The following is a 19,252-nucleotide window of genomic DNA, read 5'->3' as shown; positions in this document are numbered from 1 at the left end:
TTTTTTTGATGTCGAGTGTTCCGCCCCCCCCCCCCCCCCCCCCAGCCAGGGTCAAACACTGTCCTTCTGATCTGGTACAATCAGGTGCTCTCTGTAGAGCTCTCCCTTTGTTCTTCAGGAGCGGATGTATCCACCACACTGATGTGTGCCTTTTGATGATCTGAAAAATGTGGGTGTTCCTCAGGGCTACTGATCTAGATGCCTCCGTTGCTAGAAATAGATCAAGCGAGGCTTTCTCCAAAAATCCAGAGTCATATCACAAAGAAAACCAAGAAGATTAAAAGTTTTACTATCAAATTATACTCTCACCACTAAGCAAAACCTGGACCTCCTTTCATTTTTTGGTAAAATCACCAAGGAAAGTGGCTATACTAACAGGTTATACTCAAAAACTCACTCTTCTGAAAAACGAATTAATGGTCGCAATTCTTTGAACAAAATAATAAGGTTATGTCCACCAGAATCAGCAATACATTTCCGAATTAACTTCTCTATCTTGCTAGGAGTTACTGTGTGTGGCATGTGGGTCTGTTGAGGCATCAGGAATTTAGAAAAGAGAGTGAAAAGACTTATCTGTTTGGATTCTAGTTGTGTCAGCTTACAAAAGGATAAAGAACTGAACTGACAGGTAGACGGGAGGGAATCATGCAAATGTGCAACTTAAGCCTAAATGCTACAAATTTATGATAATTGAACTTTGGCCAAAAAAGTGGTATACTGTACAGTATGTATAAAATAGTTCTGATAAATGTTAGAGCTCGACACCCTTATTTATTGTGGTAATATTGATCACAACAAAACGCAAAATAATCCAATGCACCAACACCACAAATTCATGGCACTTTTGAAAAAAGGGAGACTGGAAAGTTAACTGTAGTAACTCAATTTTTACAAAATACCTTCACCAAAAGTCTGGCCTAAAGCAGAACGCATTCCACCAGAAAGCATAAGTGAATGGCTTTTTGATTCTTATAACCCATTCTCACATTCTTTGATATCCAGTTACTTATTTTTGCCATATGCCCAACCAAGATAAAATTACTCAACATTCTACCAATGGGTCAAAAGTCACCCCGAACCCTTGTTCTTCTGAGCATAGAAACAGACATTCAACTCTTATTTTGGCATTCAATTATCAGCCAAATGAAAAGAATTCAATTTGTACAATACAAAATAAAGCCAGAGGATTGTGCAAAAGCTGATATTTTTAAAAAATGCTTGGTGACATTTGGACCGAAGTCCAAAAGTAAATAGTGATTATTAATAACAAAGAAGCACACTATATGAAGTTTGAAGAATTGGGAATTATTTGGCTGATCATGGATCAAGTCACCTGCCAGATGTAAAAGCTGTTGCAAATTAACTAACCGAAGGGGAGAGAGGAATTGAAGAGGAGACAGAGGCATCACAAAGAGCTTTTAGTCACCGCTTAATATTTATAGTTCTTTTAGGCAGGGTGAGATTAGTCAAACTTGTCTAAATTGGATTCAAAGTGATACCATGTGGCTTGGATTCTGGATCCACAAAGCCTTGACACTGTTTTACTGAAATAATTATCTTTAAAGTAAGCAGCATATTGCCTTTTTATGTGCTGTTGAAATTTATACAAGGTGAAGGTAATCTTTGAAAGGGTAAGGATAAAGGTGAAATTAAAGATCCTAAAAATCAATTAGCTGATCACATCCCATATCCTTCTTTAATGTTTCTTACTGATAATTGTCTATTACTGATGGAGAAACCCAAAGAAGCAAAAAAAAAAAAATTTTGAATGTAAAGTTTCATAAACAAGCATAGGGGTCTTTTGACGATAATGTTTAAACTGCCATGTCCTTTGCAAGCAACTCCGCTGAAAATTCAGTCTCTTTTCATAGTTTTTAAAACTCAAGGACACAATTGAACTGAAAACAGTGAAAGTAACTTTAACTTAAAGAGTATGTGTTATTTATTTTGAATGGACGTTTAAAAGTTTGTCTTATTGAATGTATATACATATATATTTATATATATATATATATATAGCAGTGTATATTAATACACACACACATATATGTGTGTGTATATATAATATATTAAGAGCCCTTATAATCACCAAACTCATATGAGCACAATTTTAGAAAATACAGTATTGAAGTACTGTTTTCTCTCATAAAATTCCAATTCATGGCTCTTTTATGGTTTGGATCAGGCTGTGTTACTCTAAGCCAGCTTTTTAAACAAAGAGTAACCACAATAGCAAATAAAAGATTTTTAAATCAAAAGTCAATGTCATGCGTGTGGTATGAAAAATTAAAAGTTCTTGAGCAAATGAGTACACATGAATCATTTCAAACTAAAGTGTTTTCATATCCCTGAAAATCAGGTTAACTTCATGGAGGATTATTAGGATATTGGATGGTTCACATATGTGCACTGAATGTCCTTTTTAGTATCAAAACTGGATGATAGCTATCATACTGAATATTCCACACCCACAAAAGGAAAAAAATCCAAACCAGTATTCAGCAGGAAATAGGCTGTATGTTAACTAGTCACTAAGTGACTCTTGATCAGAATGGAGCTTTGCTAAGAGACTCTCAAGAGAGAGGTCATTGCTTTCTCTCTAAAAGGGCCAGGCTGCATAGCTATTCTAGCCTATTTTAGAAGAATGCTAAAGAAAGCCAAGCTATGAATATAATAAATGTCCAATATAGCTGGCCAGTTCATTGAGGTGTCAAACTGTAAAATTTTAAAAGCCAGTTAAGATACTTCTAAAGTATATCTTAGGAAAGAATTGTTTCTCCTCAAGAATATTAGCATTCTATAGATCTAGGATGTTGTGTAAATGAGTGAAAATCAGTCATGGGATTGGATCCTATGAAATTATATTAAAGAGTATTAATTGTTATGACAGTGATCAACAAACACAAAATCCTGAATGAAAATAGTACTTCACTAGCATCCAACTTACTGTGTAAAATACAAAATAGCAACCAAACTTTATGTATGATATGAAATAAGATTAATTTTCACTTTTTCTTTATCTTCCTACTTCTTCCTCTTCTTTTTTTAATTTGTCAGCCTCCATTAAAATCTATTGTCTTGATCCATTCATCTGTTGATGGACGGATCAAGACAATAGATTTTAATGGAGGGGGGAGGGGGTTTGGGAGAAGGGGGTGGGATTATGGACATTGGGGAGGGTATGTGCTTTGGTGAGTGCTGTGAAGTGTGTAAACCTGGTGATTCACAGACCTGTACCCCTGGGGATAGAAATATATGTTTATAAAAAATAAAAAATTTAAAAAAAAAGTACAGAAAATCTATTGTCTTTTGAATAAATTTGTTTTAGGACTCTACCTTTAGCATCAAAATTAATTCAACTTCCTTTTTCTAGGGTATTCTGAATATTTCATTGGAAACTGTTACAGTGTACTATATTTATTTTCCTCTCTGTTCTTTGCAAGTATTGTTTTTCCCAGAATATGTTTAACTTCTATGTTTACCTCAGTGGTTCTCAAAGTGGGCTGATTATCAGAGTTAACTTGGGATCTTGCAAACTGTCTTTTCGTGGACCCCCGATTTTATTTTGTTATTTCACTGTTGTGGGGTAGGACTTAGGGAATCTTTATTAAGTTTGTTACTTGATTCTAATGTGCAGCTAGGGTTACAGACCACTGAGCTGTCTGACCCTACACATTTTTGGAGATCCAGGACAAATAGCACCTCCAAGTTAGATGGCCTTCCATCATTATATCTCTTGGGAGAAAATAAATCTTCCCCTTTTTACACCAACCAATAGCACACATGCACCATTCTACTAATATTGTTTTTTTTTCCTTTTTAAATATTTTATTTATTTATTGGACAGAGAGAGATCACAAGTAGTCAGAGAGGCAGGCAGAGAGAAAGGGGGAAGTAGGCTCCCCGCTGAGCTGGGAACCTGATGCAGGGCTCAATCCCAGGACCCTGAGATCATGACCTGATCTGAAAGCAGAGGTTTAACCTACTGAGCCACCCAGGCGCCCCTAATATTGTTTTCAATACACATTATTTTAGACTTTCCATTTTCTTGTAAAATTCTCGTGGTCAGAGATTATGGTTTACACATCTTTGGTTGTTGCTATGGCTTGTATGCTTTAAGTGAAAATAAAGTTTTGTTACATTGTAATTAGCTAACACATTATCCACAACTAAATGTTTTCCAGGTTCCATAAAAATAAATATACTTGTTCTGTTATCTCCAAAAGTGATTTGTCATGAATTATTAATCAAATAAGTAGTGCACACTTAAATACATATGCATAAGTAAATATTTAGAAATATGTGCCTATTAACATAAAATATGCATTAATAATAATCAAAAAGTTAAAAAAGAAACATCTCCAAATGATGTATCTTATCATTTTATAAAAGAAACGAAATTAAAAGAATATCTCAAATCCTTATTTTTTTTAAGGTATATACATGTTTTTGTTTTTCTTTGAATTCTCTATTCCTTCAATAGTACTTAGGACAAAATAAAAACTCGATAATATTTTGTGGATTTAAAGAATTAAATAATGAATCTATTTTTATGTGTAAAATCAGGTGATTATAATACAGACAAGTAGAATAAGCACATTAAGGGTACTGAATCATGAATTTAGACTAGAAACAAATTGGATTTTCTATCATAAGAATCACAGAATGGCAGGATAAAACACAACCATATAGACTATAACAACTTTTTCCCTGAATAGCAGTCCCAACAATCTGTGGAATTATGTGTATAGAGTTTTTTAGTAGTATTCTTTTTGGTCCAACTACTTGACCAGTGGACTATATTTTCTTTTCAAGTTAATATATTTCAACAGACCAGCCATGATTTATGGAACAAAATTCTTGGAAAAGTAAGATAAAAATTCAACTTCGGGACGCCTGGGTGGCTCAGTTGGTTGGACGACTGCCTTTGGCTCAGGTCATGATCCTGGAGTCCCGGGATTGAGTCCCGCGTCGGGCTCCCAGCTCCACAGGGAGTCTGCTTCTCTCTCTGACCTTCTCCTCGTTCATGCTCTCTCTCACTGTCTCTCTCTCAAGTAAATAAATAAAATCTTAAAAAAAAAAAATTCAACTTCAAACTATAATGTGTCATACACTTTGTTAAAGTGGCTTTCTTTACTGGACTAGAATAAGTTTTATACCATGCTTATTCTGAGTTGTTGCTATGGTAACTATGTATGTTTTATAAAAGTGTAAACAATTGTGTAAAATGGTTAAATAGAGCACATGTTTATAGCTGTACTAGCTCAGTTCAAGTGTATACACAGTCCATTTCTAATATTTTCTTCACAAAGAAATATTTATTCATTTTAGATGGATGCTCAGAACCTTCTTCCAGAAGATTATGGCTATTTGTGTGTGGGTACATGGTGTGTAATTGGGGGAAGTGACTTTTCTTTCCATTTTCGAAAACATAAAATGAGGTGATTATAATACAGACAACTAGAATCCACGGTTCGTCCATATAATTATTATGAGTAGTCTATGAAAACATGCCAAAAGCTTTTCTAAGAATTAGGCCCTCAGGTATAAAGATTAGCATGGTTAAATTGACTGCTGGCGATTTGAACAACCTCTAAAGGCTCTGCATAAAATCCATTGATAATGAAAATTTTCATTAAAAAAAAAATGTGCTGCCATGGGCAATCCATGCTAACCAATTTATAGTCTCTATTTTATAGGAGTTTGGAAGAAAGTGCTCTTAAATCAGCCAAACAAAACTCCCTGAATTTGTTACAGATTAATACATGATGACTTTGCTACTAAAAAAAAAAAAAAGATTGAGAAATTATAAGAAGTCAGATGGCATACATCTACTACATGCATCTAGCTCTGTTTACATCTTTGAATTGGAGAGTGATGTTTTTGTGTGCTGAATGACAATGAAATGTAGAGCCAAGGTTCTTGCCACCTAAGAATTTTTATTCCCAATGAAAATTTACTTTAAAAAAGCCCTTGTAATATCAATGTTAATTGTTCATAGGAACATGACAATCATCTTAGATATTCACACGTTTAAAATAGCATACAGAAATAATAACTACATATAGATTCACTCACTTATCTAACAAGCATCCCAACCAGAAATACATTAACCACTGTCATATTTGGGGGTTTCCTAAGGAACTTTGAAAGTTCTGGTCACCAAATTTCCTAAATTTGGTAATACAACTTCTTAAAGAATTTACCTTTTACTTACCTGTATCTGTTTTGTCTATTTTTAATTTTTCTCCATTTTCTGTGCATGTTTTCCATTTATCTTATTTGACAGGATGAATACACAAATTAAGAGCAATGGATAAAGTTAAAATTTAAGGGTGTACGTGAAACAGAAGTCTACACAACAGATTTTTCTAAGTAGAATGAGAAAAACCAGAATGCAAGAAAGTACATATTGTGTTGTTTCTCCAGAAAAAGGTGCTTTTGTTCTGCACACAAGAGGAAGAAGCAACATACATTCAGCAAATCAAAAGGAAATTAATAACTTGCAGACAATAAGTGTCTCCCAATTCTATTATCATAATAGACTTGACACATTTAACAAATAATGAGTGAGCTAAAATCGTGTACCATGTCCACTTGTAGACCCTCAATATAAAGCCATATATAAGACACACACTATTCCTCCTGCTCATTGAGCTTGCATTCTAAAAAAGCAAGAGCTAAAGCTAAACTGTAAATTGATTGTCTAACCAACAGATATTGGATAGGTTGTGTGGCATGACATTTCAAAAGGAAAATATGAACTATATTCACTCAATAGCATAAATAATAAAACTTTGTAATTTTTGCATCATTTCTTTATGTGATTCAAGCAATTTTGGCATCAATTACCCACAATAAAATAAACATAGAGGAAGCATATAAGACTTTGAAAATAATAATAATAGGCGTACTAAGTTTTGGTTCAACCAGTATTTTTATGTGTGTGTATCAGACATTGCTCTAAGAACTAGCATTAAGAGTAATGGGTTATTACATAGGTTCTTCTTTCAAGGACTCTAGAAAACGGCTAAACTGATAAGTTAAAAAAATATTATTAATGTTAAGAAAGACAAGGAGTGATGGGTTATAGAGTAAAGGACACGGGTTCAGTATAGGGAAGAAGGGAAGGTTTCTGGAAACAAAGATGCCTCTTACTAAGTGGTCACTAAGGAAAAGGTATTGAACAAGAATTCTATATATGGGATAAAATATAAATAAAAGCACAGAATAATAATATCTGTGGAGAGATCAAGAGCTCTGTGTTACTATGTGATTAAACACAGTGCCAGAAAATGAGGCAGATTTAAGTTGTAGGTAAGATTTTGTAGATTTTTCCATCCTATAGAGTTTGGTATTTATTTGAAGAATGGTGGGAAATCACTGGAGTGCTTTAGCAACTGGAATTTCATTGTCATAGTTGCATTTTAGAAAGAACTAGCTAGAAGCAGTGAGTTCAGAAACCCAGTGGTTCAGGCAAAAGATGGTAAAGTGTTGATTGACATGAGGTGGGAGATTACAAGGGCAGGGAAGGAGAATACACTGGATGTGTATTTGGGAGGTAAAGCCAATAGGAATTAGTGATGAATTACATCTGGGTCTAGAGCAAGAGAAAATTGAAGAGCTTTTTAATATTGTGCTCTGGGTTAGCTGAGATGGGTTCATAGTAGGCTTGAGGAGGTGAAAGTAATGAATTGTGACTTAAGCTTCTTACATTTTTGATACTTGGAGGATACTGAGGAGTCCCTCTACATACTGTGACTTTACCTAATGGTTTTCTACTTCATCATCTACTTCATTTCTTCAAACTAAATTTTGGATTGATCTGAAAGTTTGGTGGCTACAATGCAGCAGAGTGTCCTGAGAACATGGTCAGGTATTTATTCTCCGCTGAGTAGGGAGGGACGCGAAGCTAGGATCAAAGAATGAAATAGTAAATGGTGCGTAGATACTTGTAATGAAGTTTTTATTCACTCTACTAAGACAGATATTGTAGTCTCTTAAATATTTATAGATTAATAAGCTATATATTATTAATTATCATTTTCAGGAACTCTACTGTGATCATTTAACTATGTTCAATGCTGTTGACAGAACTAAATTACTCAAAATATGTGAATTTCAAAGATCACTTCCTCAATCCATTAAACTAAAATGATGCAATTCATATATACACAATCAGATTTTCAAATATCTAAAAATTATGTTTCCATGTTGAATTCCATGTTGAATCAATTATTAATTGATAATTATGTATTTCTAATGCCCACTGAAGACTTAAAGAGCGCAGCTGTGTGCAAATTTTAAAAAGTAAAGTATATATGAGATTAAAATGTTGCAAATTATGTTCCTTAAAAAAGATTACTCATAGTTAATATTTTTCAAATTTTAAAATATAGTTTCCTGATCTTCATGAAAAGAGAAATATCTGAAAACAAATTAACTATTTGAACTCAGCAGGTCTGTCTCTTGTCCCTTTCATTGAACTGTTCACTGATTTCTTTCAAAGGACCACGTTTATGATTTTTCATGGTCTCTTAGCTCTTGTTATCGTAGAATGTACATAAAATGATGATTATTCCAGCATTATGTGGAAGACTAGCATACATGCCTTGATGGTAAATTTCATGAGAAATTTTTCCTAAGTTTAGGAAGATAGATGAACAAAAATTATATGCTAAGAATTGGTTAATGAATTGATCCAATAAAATTTAACATTGGAAAGCATTAAAAAGGATAAAATTTTTGTAAAAAAAAAAAAAAAACCTGGGACTAGGGGTGAAAACCAAGTAAATACTGACAATCAGAAACTGTAAATTTATAAAATTGTAAACCCAGACTCAGATTCATTACACAATGCAACCAATAAGACAGTAATGCTTTGTAAAAGTAGGAAATGAACTACAAGTACCTGCCCTGAAAATTCTCAAGTGGAAGAAATGACCTGAAACTGATTACTGTCACTGCTATGGCTCTGGTTGAATGAGCTCTAATTTGACCCTCAAGTGACAATTTCACCAAAGAACAACAATGAGGAATATATGAAGACAGCCATTTCAACACAATGCTTTCAGAGGCGGGCTGACCTAATGTCAGTGTCAAAACTGGGAAGAAATTGAATGCATTTTCTAAAGAGTAAAAATCCAGAAACATTTAGGATTATAGCTTATCAGTAACCAGCCAAAAATCTTCAAAAGAGAAAGCACATGTAAACTCAATGGACTATCATACTCAAAGCAAACATAGTAGGCAAATGCTATTATCTAAGATTATACAAACACAAAAATTTCAGTAAATGTGCAGGTGGATATATTTATTTACATTAGTTCATAGAAATTTGTGTAGTGTACTATGTGCAAAGCAATGCACAATCTTATGCACTGTTATTTTTGGGTTCCATAATAAAGATCAGGATCATGAAACCAAAGTCACTAATAAAATTAACTAAATTTTGCCCAAACATATTTATTCTTGTCTCAAAATTTTCTCTTCTCTCCTGGGCTCTAACCTATCCTTTCTCTTTAATAAGTCCAAAATGTCCTATTCTTCATCTATAATACAGAACTAACTTATCTGTGATTTCTTTTCCTTTTTTGAGTTTCTGTTCTGTTTACTTTTTTGGCAGTAAAATAACTTTTTCTCTTGGATTTTACAGCCTGCTAGGAGTTGAGACATGTTTTGGGGTGATGAAAACTCTATGATTTTGTTGTGATTTCATTTAATAATGACTTTAAATTAATAAAAGTACATTCTAGATTATGACCATTTTTAAAACTATTGTCACTCCATTTTAATTAATATATGTATTTGAGATCTAAGTTTATACATGTTAATTAATTAATTTGTGGCAGTAGAGAACATGTGAAATTTTTATCTCTAATAGAAAGGGAACCCACTATAAAAAATACTTACTAAATTTTTGTCCAATACTTATTTGCCAGTTACTTGCCAGATTAGTAACTTAAAAATATTTTTCCTTATAAAATTTCCTTATAAAATGCTTAAAGAAAAAATATCTCTGCATTATTTAAGATATTCAGTAGTTGGTTCTCATACAAAAGTTTCTCAATGAATATTTATTGAATGATTGATTTCATATACCTAAAAAGAAAGTATACATAGCTTCAAAATCTTTATCACCCTAAAGTTAGATGTTATAGACAATTTTTATGAACTGTCATGACTAAAAATGTTGTTGTTGTTCATTTCTCCAGTACAACCAAAAAGGGAGAAAAAAAAAAGAATCAGAATATACAATCCTTACAGTGAATGCTGTTGATTTCCCTTCCTTTGGTTAGGGAGCATCTATTTCCCAGCTGTTGAAAGTGTTGGCTAGCAACAGTTTAGAACTTCTGCTTTCTCTGAAAGTTGTGCTCACCCAACTGAGAACTTCCCTATATGGAGGCTAAGCTCCCCTTTCTTCAATAACTAGCTGTCAGCAGGGTACAAAAGCCTGAGTCACTCCATCAAGAGAGAAACTCACTCTCTGGTAGTTATGTCCCAGAAATTTCATGGGCTCAGACTCCAATCTCCAACTGAGACAATGTCTTTGTTTAGCTCATTCCCTGCCTTATCTTATTTTTCTTACTCTTCTTCTGGAAGCTCTCCCTTGATAAAACACTTGAACAAGAATCCCAGTTTTACACTTTTTTAAAAAGATTTTTATTTATTAATTTGAGAGAGAGATAGTGAGAGAAAGCATGAGTGAGGAGAATGTCAGAGGGAGAAGCAGACTCCCCATGGAGCTGGGAGCCCGATGTGGGACTCAATCCCGGGACTCCGGGATCATGACCTGGGCGGAAGGCAGTTGTCCAACCAACTGAGCCACCTAGGCATCCCAAGAATCCCAGTTTTAGCCTCTGTTTCTAGAGAACCTAATCTAATAAAATCAGTGAAAAAATAGTCATTGAATTTCAGAAGGAATGTGAAATAATTGATACCTTACTGACAAACACACTTCAAACTAAGTCTTAAAGTGCTAAACAAAAGAATATACATATTTTTCTTAATAGGAAAACTTGAAACCATTATTTTTTCATTATTTGAAGGCAACTAATGCTTAAATATCTGTGTGTGTTTTTTTTTAATTCAAACACAACTACTGACCTCCAGTGCTTTAATGTTAGGCCACCTATTGGGTTTGCAAATCCTATAATACAGAGGGATATTTTTTTTTTAAAAGCCCACAAGCCTAATGTAGGAGAGTAAAACTATTTCACTGTGTATTCATTACTTATTATACAAAACAAATTATCACAAATTTTAACAACTCAAAACAACACACATTTCTTACCTTATGATAATCTGGATATGATTTTGCAAGGTGCTCTGCCTGAAGGTCTCTCACAAGATGACAATCAAGGCATCAGATCGAAGTCTCATCTGAAGGTTGGACTGGTGAAGGATTTAATTCCAAGCTCAGTGGTTGTTGGCAGAATTCAGTTCTCCACTGGTTATTGGTTAGAGGCCTTCCTCAGTTCCTTGCCACTTATATCTCTTCAAATTATAGCTTAACTCATCAAAGTCTACAAGCCAACAATGCAATTGAGGGAAACTGTAGGCAATACTAAAGTTACAACTCTTTGTAGGCTAACCACAAAACTGACATGGCATCAACTTACCACATTCTTTGGGCACTAGAATCAGTCTATCCTTGAGGGGAACGGGCTTCACAAGCACATGAGCCCTGGGAAAGGAGATTTATTGGAAACTCTCTTAGAGGTTTGACAACCACAAGGGGAATAGATTTTTTTTCCTAGTCAGATTGCTAACCAATGTTTTTTTGTTTTTTTTTTTTTTAATCTCCACCTCATTTTGACTAAAATAAGAAAAATACCACCAACTACTGACTTAAAACAAATATGTTACAAGAGAGTTAAACATTTGTGGTCTGGCCAGACTTATATTCTAAAGTGGTTTCTTTCTTCCTTAATAAAGATAAAGGAGGGATATAAAGGAAAAGGAAAAAAAGTTATACCAGTGCTGAAATTTTGTTTATTATTTGTTTTAAATCTGGATTACGATGTAGGATTTAATGAAGTTGTTGACGGATGCAAAAAGATGAAGAATGAAGCCAAAATAATTCTTTTCTGAATTTTGTATCAAATCATGACACTGATTTTCCTTAACTCTTAGTGGCATGTAACAGTCTTGAGAATTAAACTCATCAGCTTCTGATTCTGTACATAGATCCCGATGATCTGGCTCCTGCCTGACTCTAAACTCATGTTTTAACTTCTCTCCACCATACACCTGCCTCCCCGCGCTGCACCCTAGTTCACAAGAGCTATCCTTAAATCCCTGTGACCTGCAAAAGTTTTGTCATTTTGTGTGTATTTGATTTTCCCCTTTACCTGATACTGTTTTCTTTATATTTCACATAACAGATCCACCCCATGTTGCTATATGTTTTCACTGATAACAAATCATGGCTGCCTGCTTCTCTGAGAATTACTGTCAGCCAGATAGCACTGCTTAAATAGAAGGATTTTCTCTCCTACCCATCCCTTTCTTCCAGACTTGTACCAATGATATACTGACACTAGGATGCGAAAGTTTAATTGTCTTTCCTTCAAAAAGAAATGAAATGGGTTAAGTACACTTCATTCTTTCATAGGAGGTACCACTTTCATAATTATTTACCATTTTCTTACTTGTCTTTGTCTATTCCTCCCATTTGCCTGAAAGCTCACCAAAGGAGATAAGAACCACTAATTTATTTATGTATGTATTTATTTATTTATTTTGTTGTGTTAGTCACCATTAGGTACATTTATTTCTTAATCAATGTTAAAACCCCTATGACTAGTAAGTATCTAGTTCATGGCAAGTTCTCAATAAATATATTTTGTTAGTATTAAGAATGACAAATTAATTACTTAATTGATCAAGACTTTTGACCTTGTTTAAATTCAAACTGGAATATCTCACTTGTCTTGGCTCCTTTATGTCTAAAGTTAGAATACATCTTAGTTTTCCCAGTTTATATCTGGGTCCCTATGTAATTATTAATGGTTTTCCCTTTTATTCTCAAAAGTAACCTGATTTGAATGATAAATTAAATGGTCATTCAATTTATGTCTCCAGACACCTTTCTCTCCTAGTCCTTATTTTTTATATTACTGTTTATTATTTGTCTGTGTGTATGTGTGTGTGCATGTGTGTGTGAATTTGTTACCACCCTTAGAAAAGTAAAATTTCACCACTTATAAAGTATAAAACCTTGAACAGTTTGTTTAAATTTCTTTAAGTTTATACTTACTATTTAAAAAAATATTAATCATGTCACTAATCACTGTTATAATTTGTAAATTAGATAAAGAAAAACAGATCTATAATTAGGTATTTAAATGATGATTTCCCTGCTCTTAAGATCACCATGCAAGTTAAGGCACCATTATTTTTATCAATGTTATTTCATTTATCCCATTTATTGCCTGAGGATATATATCTAAGTGAAGCTTGGAAAAAGGTTAGAATATATATAGGTTGTTTACTTTCCAAAATTTAGTTCTTTCCATACTAATTATCTAATTTAATGAGCAAACTTTAAAATGTATATAAATCTTATTTTCAAGTTTTAAGAAAATATATTAAGCTTGTACACTTAAATTAAGAAGAAATTACTTCTTTCAGTGTATATTTCCAAACAAAATTATAAGCATTAATACAAATAATTAAAATATGAGGATTACCTCTTTTACTTTAGATGGATTTTTCTCTTTTTTGAGGAAAAAAAAGAAGTTATCTGTCAATATCATCTGAAAATGAAATTTTTAATTTTATTTTACCAATATGTAATAGTTTGAGTATATGTCTTTAAAAATACTAAGAATGACTCTTGTTTATCCTAGTTTAGTCATCAAAGCAATGGAAATTCTAAAAAATCCTGACAAGAAAACCAAGTAAGTACCCTAATCACAGATTAAAAAGTATTCAGGTTAGAAAGCCAGAATGCTTCTTTTGGAGGCCCAGTTACCCAAATACCTCAAAAAGAATGATGGTTTTGATGGAGGTCAGTAGATCCCAATAGCATAGGCATTCCTTCTCTCCAAAACTGGCAAGCAAATGAACAAAAATGCTTTAATCCTGTAGTTATACACACAGAGGAAAAAAGAGAAGTGAGTGAAATGTTGAGAGAATTCATGCCTAAAAGATATTTTCTGAAGTATTTTATAATTGAGACTTTGGGTTCTATCACCTTAAATAAGGGTCATTTTACTAAAAATTGGTAAAACGATCAAGAGGAGAAAAATATCAGTGGGTCAGAATATGGACTTTTGGTGGCCTTCCAAGCCACAATGAACAGCCTTTTCTTTCTTCTACAATTACGAGTAGTAACAATGCTAGAAAATGAAGAACTAATTGACTAGAGAGAATGATAGAGAGGAAGATTATCTTGTATCTATCAGAAGCCCTAAAACATCTGGAATTGTTCAATTTAGTTCATATGGGCAATAAAATGGAAAAGCTGGTGGATGATAATTTAGTGGCTTCCCACTTCATTGTGCTCTCTGTATTTTTGCAATCCATTTGATATGTATTTTTATTTTTGAATCCTAGATGGTGTTCATTATATAAATGAAATGAGCCACTTGGTGACTAACGAGACCTTGTTTCTACAACCTGCCAAAAATTAGCTGAACAACTGCCATGAGTGATGATGGGGAACTAAGTCCTTGCATATGCTGAAAAAAATATAAAAAATAAATTCCATGTGTATTGTATGTCCTTCAATTCACAGCTGGTTAAGCCATTAAAAGTTCTACATTTTTTCCAATTTGCTTCACACTGAATGGAATTTATGATTCTATTTGCAAAATTAACATTCATTTCCCTCTATTTTTAAGATGCTCATGAACTTGTTTTCAATTTCCAGGACTACAACATCAACTCTTTCCTACTCTAGCTCTCTATTTTACATCAGTCTATTTATTATTTGTTATCAAGTCAAATGGGACTGAAGAAATGTTAATAAATAATGTGTGACATAAGAAGGTGTCAATAAGTAAGTAATATTTGGATAGATGGATATAAAGTCAATGATAGATAATAGATAAAAAGAGAGGAGATACACACATAGGGACAGAGAATGAGAGAGAAGAAAAAAAAAAGACTTCATACAAACATGTTTATATATTTTAATACCATCAGTCAAATCTTGAAGGCCAATGACCCTTTCTTCCTGGTTCCTCTCATATGTTGGTTTTTGCTTTTGGTGCTCAATTTATATTGGCCACTTATATTTGCTTTATTTACTAATCTTTTTCTATCTCTCATATTCAAAGAAGTGTTCTTGATTCCTATTCAATGCCCAATTTTCCCCATTTATCCCATGTTTTTCTGCAATAATCAGGGTTCAAGTCCATTTAATGCCTCCTCATTTAACCTCAAAGAGTTCCTCTTATCTTCTCTGATTGTCAGTGTCTCTGTCTAATAAACAAAATTATGGCTACTCTTATTGACCTCCCAATAGGCTGTAAGAACTGCGTAGATGGCAAATGTGAAAATTCTTCTTTAGTATGATGTGTACTTAAAGTTAAAAGAATTCTGAAAACTAAAGCCATACAGAAAACATTTTATAAAGCAGGTCATTTCACTCAATTCAGTAATTCATTTATATAACAGCAGTAAAGCAAAGCATCAAATGATGATTTGGCTTGATTTGCGTTGTTTGTTCAAACCTAGTTTTTCATATGTATTAAAAGGAGGTGAGAATAAATTATCCAAGAATACCTTAATGACTATATGCTTGAAATGATCACTTTCCTACCAGTTTTGATAGAAAAATTATTCTTCAAAAGTATTCATATTAGAATTACAGTTTTGTTTCAACCCTTGGGATCATAATGAAATGTGATTAGTTTTTTTTTTAATTAAAGATTGTCATCATCAGTACAAAACTCAAATACGGTATATATAAGATTAGCATATAACATGCATAAAATACAACCAATTTTTACAAATAATTATTATGAATATATGAACCACACAAGTGAGTAAATGAAAGTATTGATTCATTTAATCAAGTGCTGGATTTTAAAATATATTTCCCTAAAAAGATAAAACCTTAAATAGATCATATACTATTCAGTTTGAATCCTTGAATATGAAGCCCTTAAATTTAAACATACCATAATAGGATTCTGAATATGAAACAAGGGGGAATTAACTCTGATCTTAATTTAATTTGATAACAAACCAAGGTTTAGAATATTACCCACACATGAAAGAAAATAAGCAGTCACTTGGGAAATAGGGGGAAAATGGACAACCTTAATATTTTGAGACATAAGACATTTGCATATTTTTCAGAAGTGTTTTGAGAATAACAGACATTTGCACATGTTTTCTATATTAAAAACAATTTCAATTGCCAATAAGAATGCTTGTAATTCCCATACCCTCATAGGTAATGTAAAGTTTCTTGGAAGAAACAGAAATAATCATTCTGTGTTTTTCATAATTATAAAAATCATAGGATGCAGCTTATTTTTCGCAAAATTTTACTTAATATACTTTTTCTAAGGTAAGTGTACAAATACTGCTAAAACTAAAGGAATTTAAAGCATTACAAAGCTGTGTACTTTTGTTAGTTCTTAGGAAAAATAGAGAAGTTTTATTATGCTAGCTACTTATATAGTAAACATATTAAACTGTAATAACAGAAAGGTTATACAGAAACAAATATGCTACTAAGGTCAAATATGTCATATGAACTTAGAAATATATTTTTCAGTTAAGAGGAATTCCTCTTTATACAGGGCCTAGTGATAAAGAACTGCAAATAGTATTTATATCAAATATTTTCCTATAGTATGCTTGATGAATTAACTAATGCTGTTTCTCACTTTCTAATTTTTTTGATTATTCCATAATTTCTTTTCATGTCATAACAAAATCAGGATTCCATGGGACAGAAAGCACACTCTTTTGTTTTAAGCTAATAGCCCAAAAAGGATGGGCCATCATGAACGTTTTGATACTGATAGGTACATCCAAAGGATGATCTGGCCTAAACAACTACTTACCAGTCTTCTCCATTATGAGAGTGTCAAAAAGGTCTATAGATTTTCTAGTAAATGGCTAAGTAATATGTATCCTAATGGATTCTGAACTTCCCAAAGATTATTCACAGAGTTAATTATGATTCCACATTTAGTTTGTCCGTGTGGTAGTCAGGATTTATAATGACTTTGTGACTCAGCAGGCAGCTTAAAATAATATAGGCTGGTGAAATTTGGTGTAGCTGATTTAGACATAAATATTTCTACTTAGTAAGTTTTTTTTTTTTTCTTAAAATGTTGCAGAAGTTGTATGCATTCAAGAACTCAACCAAAGAAAAAATATTTAAGGAATACATGACCTGAAATTGAATCTAAGGAATGTTCCTATGTTGTGAAATAACATACCAAGGTATATTTTATGCCCATATTTTAAAAGAAAGAAGGAAGGAAGAGGGGGGGAGGGAGGGGGAGGGAGAGAGGACAGGAGAGGAGAAAGGGAAGGGGAGAGGGGAAAGGAGGGGAGAGGAGAGGAGAAGGAAAAAAGGAAAAAAAGAAAAAGGCTTGTGAAAGACTAAACAAAAATTTTCACTTACTATTGGAACATGAGTTCATGCCCCTGGGATGAACAAGGTGCTTCTGGGGAGCCAAGTTCATGAGGTTCAGGAAGAGGTGTACAGGGAATAGGTGTATCCTGAAAGTGTGGCTGGGTATCCCACTTGGCTCAGTCAAACAGGGTCTTTTCATGTTTGAAAACCTTTTCAAGGTTTCCATTCAAAGTTGGTCTAGTCTTCAATGCCATTCTTTTTACCCCAAATCGACAAATGCTTTCCCTAAAAGGTTCCACAATAGAACAAATATGAGAAGCTTAATAATAGGTATAGTTTTATCCTGACAGACAGCGCCATTAATTTTAACACTTGATTACTCAGAACTCTAGAAAGACTGATAGAAAACATGATGAATATTAAAGTCTTTTAAGGGGAAAACTACCATAAAAATAACAATGCTCTATCTCTATTGCATTTGGACTATTATTATAGTGGTCAGTTAATAATACATACTAAAAAATATGGAATAGAAAATGACTTGAATGTTAGTAACATGAGTAGACCAATGCAAAGACAATGGCCTGTTTATTTTGGATTACGCATCTGTTAAGAGTCCTTAGTAGAGGATTCATTGTAAGGGTGGTACAGAGTACAAAAAACAGGCTAGACTCACACAACTATTAAGTCAACAAGATCAAATCTCACAAGGTACTGGAGGTTTAGAAACCATTTCCTAAGAAAATGGCTCATTCTTGTGAGGGAAATAACCATTTTCAATTTATCGAATGCTTACTTTGGAATTTTGTTAAGAATCATTTCATTTAATATTCCAATGACTCTGCAAAAAAAGGTACTATCAATTCTATTTTAGTAATAGAGAAATTGAAGTTTAGACACATTGACCGAATTGTCTAATTATATTTGTAAAGCTGCAGAGCTAACATCCAAACCAATAATTTGGTGATTCCAAACCATGTGACTCATTCACTCAAATTTCGGCAAGAGAACGAGTGAGCTTGCCCGTGAGGAATAAATAAACCTCAAGGACACTGGGATACTCAGTCAGTAGTGCCGTGTTGGCCAGAGGTGGTGGAAGAGGGTATGAGCTTAGTCTTAAGTAAGGAACTTTGAGTAAGGAAAGGTTAAAGAGAAGAAATGAGGAATAGTTTAGCAATCTGCCTTTGCAGCTTTTCTAAAGTTTAGCTTTCTTGCATTTTGAAATCAACAGTCAGGACAACAAAAGCAATCTTTGTTTATTTTCTCCCAATCTGCACATAGTTGAAAAGACAAAGATAGTGAATGTCCCTAAATCCTCATGACTGTTTGAAGATGTTTTCTTTTTCTTTTTTTTTTTTTTTTTTTAGATTATTTATTTGACAGAGATCACAAGTAGACAAAGAGGCTTCCTCCTCTAGAGAGGAGGAAGCCTCCTCCCTGCTCAGCAGAGAGCCTGATGCTGCTTGATCCCAGGACCCTGAGAAGATGACCTGAGCAGAAGGCAGAGGCTTTAACCCACTGAGCCACCCAGGTGTCCCTGAAGATGTTTTCTAATGGCAGGAAGAATGGATTCAAGTTGCTAATTCAGAAAAGTACACATTCTGTCCTAATTTAAATGATATATAATATACATGGATATAGTAATTTTTATACTTTTAAAAAGATTTTATTTATTTAAAAGAAGAGAAAGAGAGAGAGCAC

Source organism: Mustela nigripes, chromosome 3 (assembly GCF_022355385.1).
Source record: "Mustela nigripes isolate SB6536 chromosome 3, MUSNIG.SB6536, whole genome shotgun sequence".
NCBI classification, from domain to species: Eukaryota; Metazoa; Chordata; class Mammalia; order Carnivora; family Mustelidae; genus Mustela; species Mustela nigripes.
The sequence above is the reverse complement of the archived record's forward strand: the minus strand, read 5'-3'. Positions refer to the sequence as shown.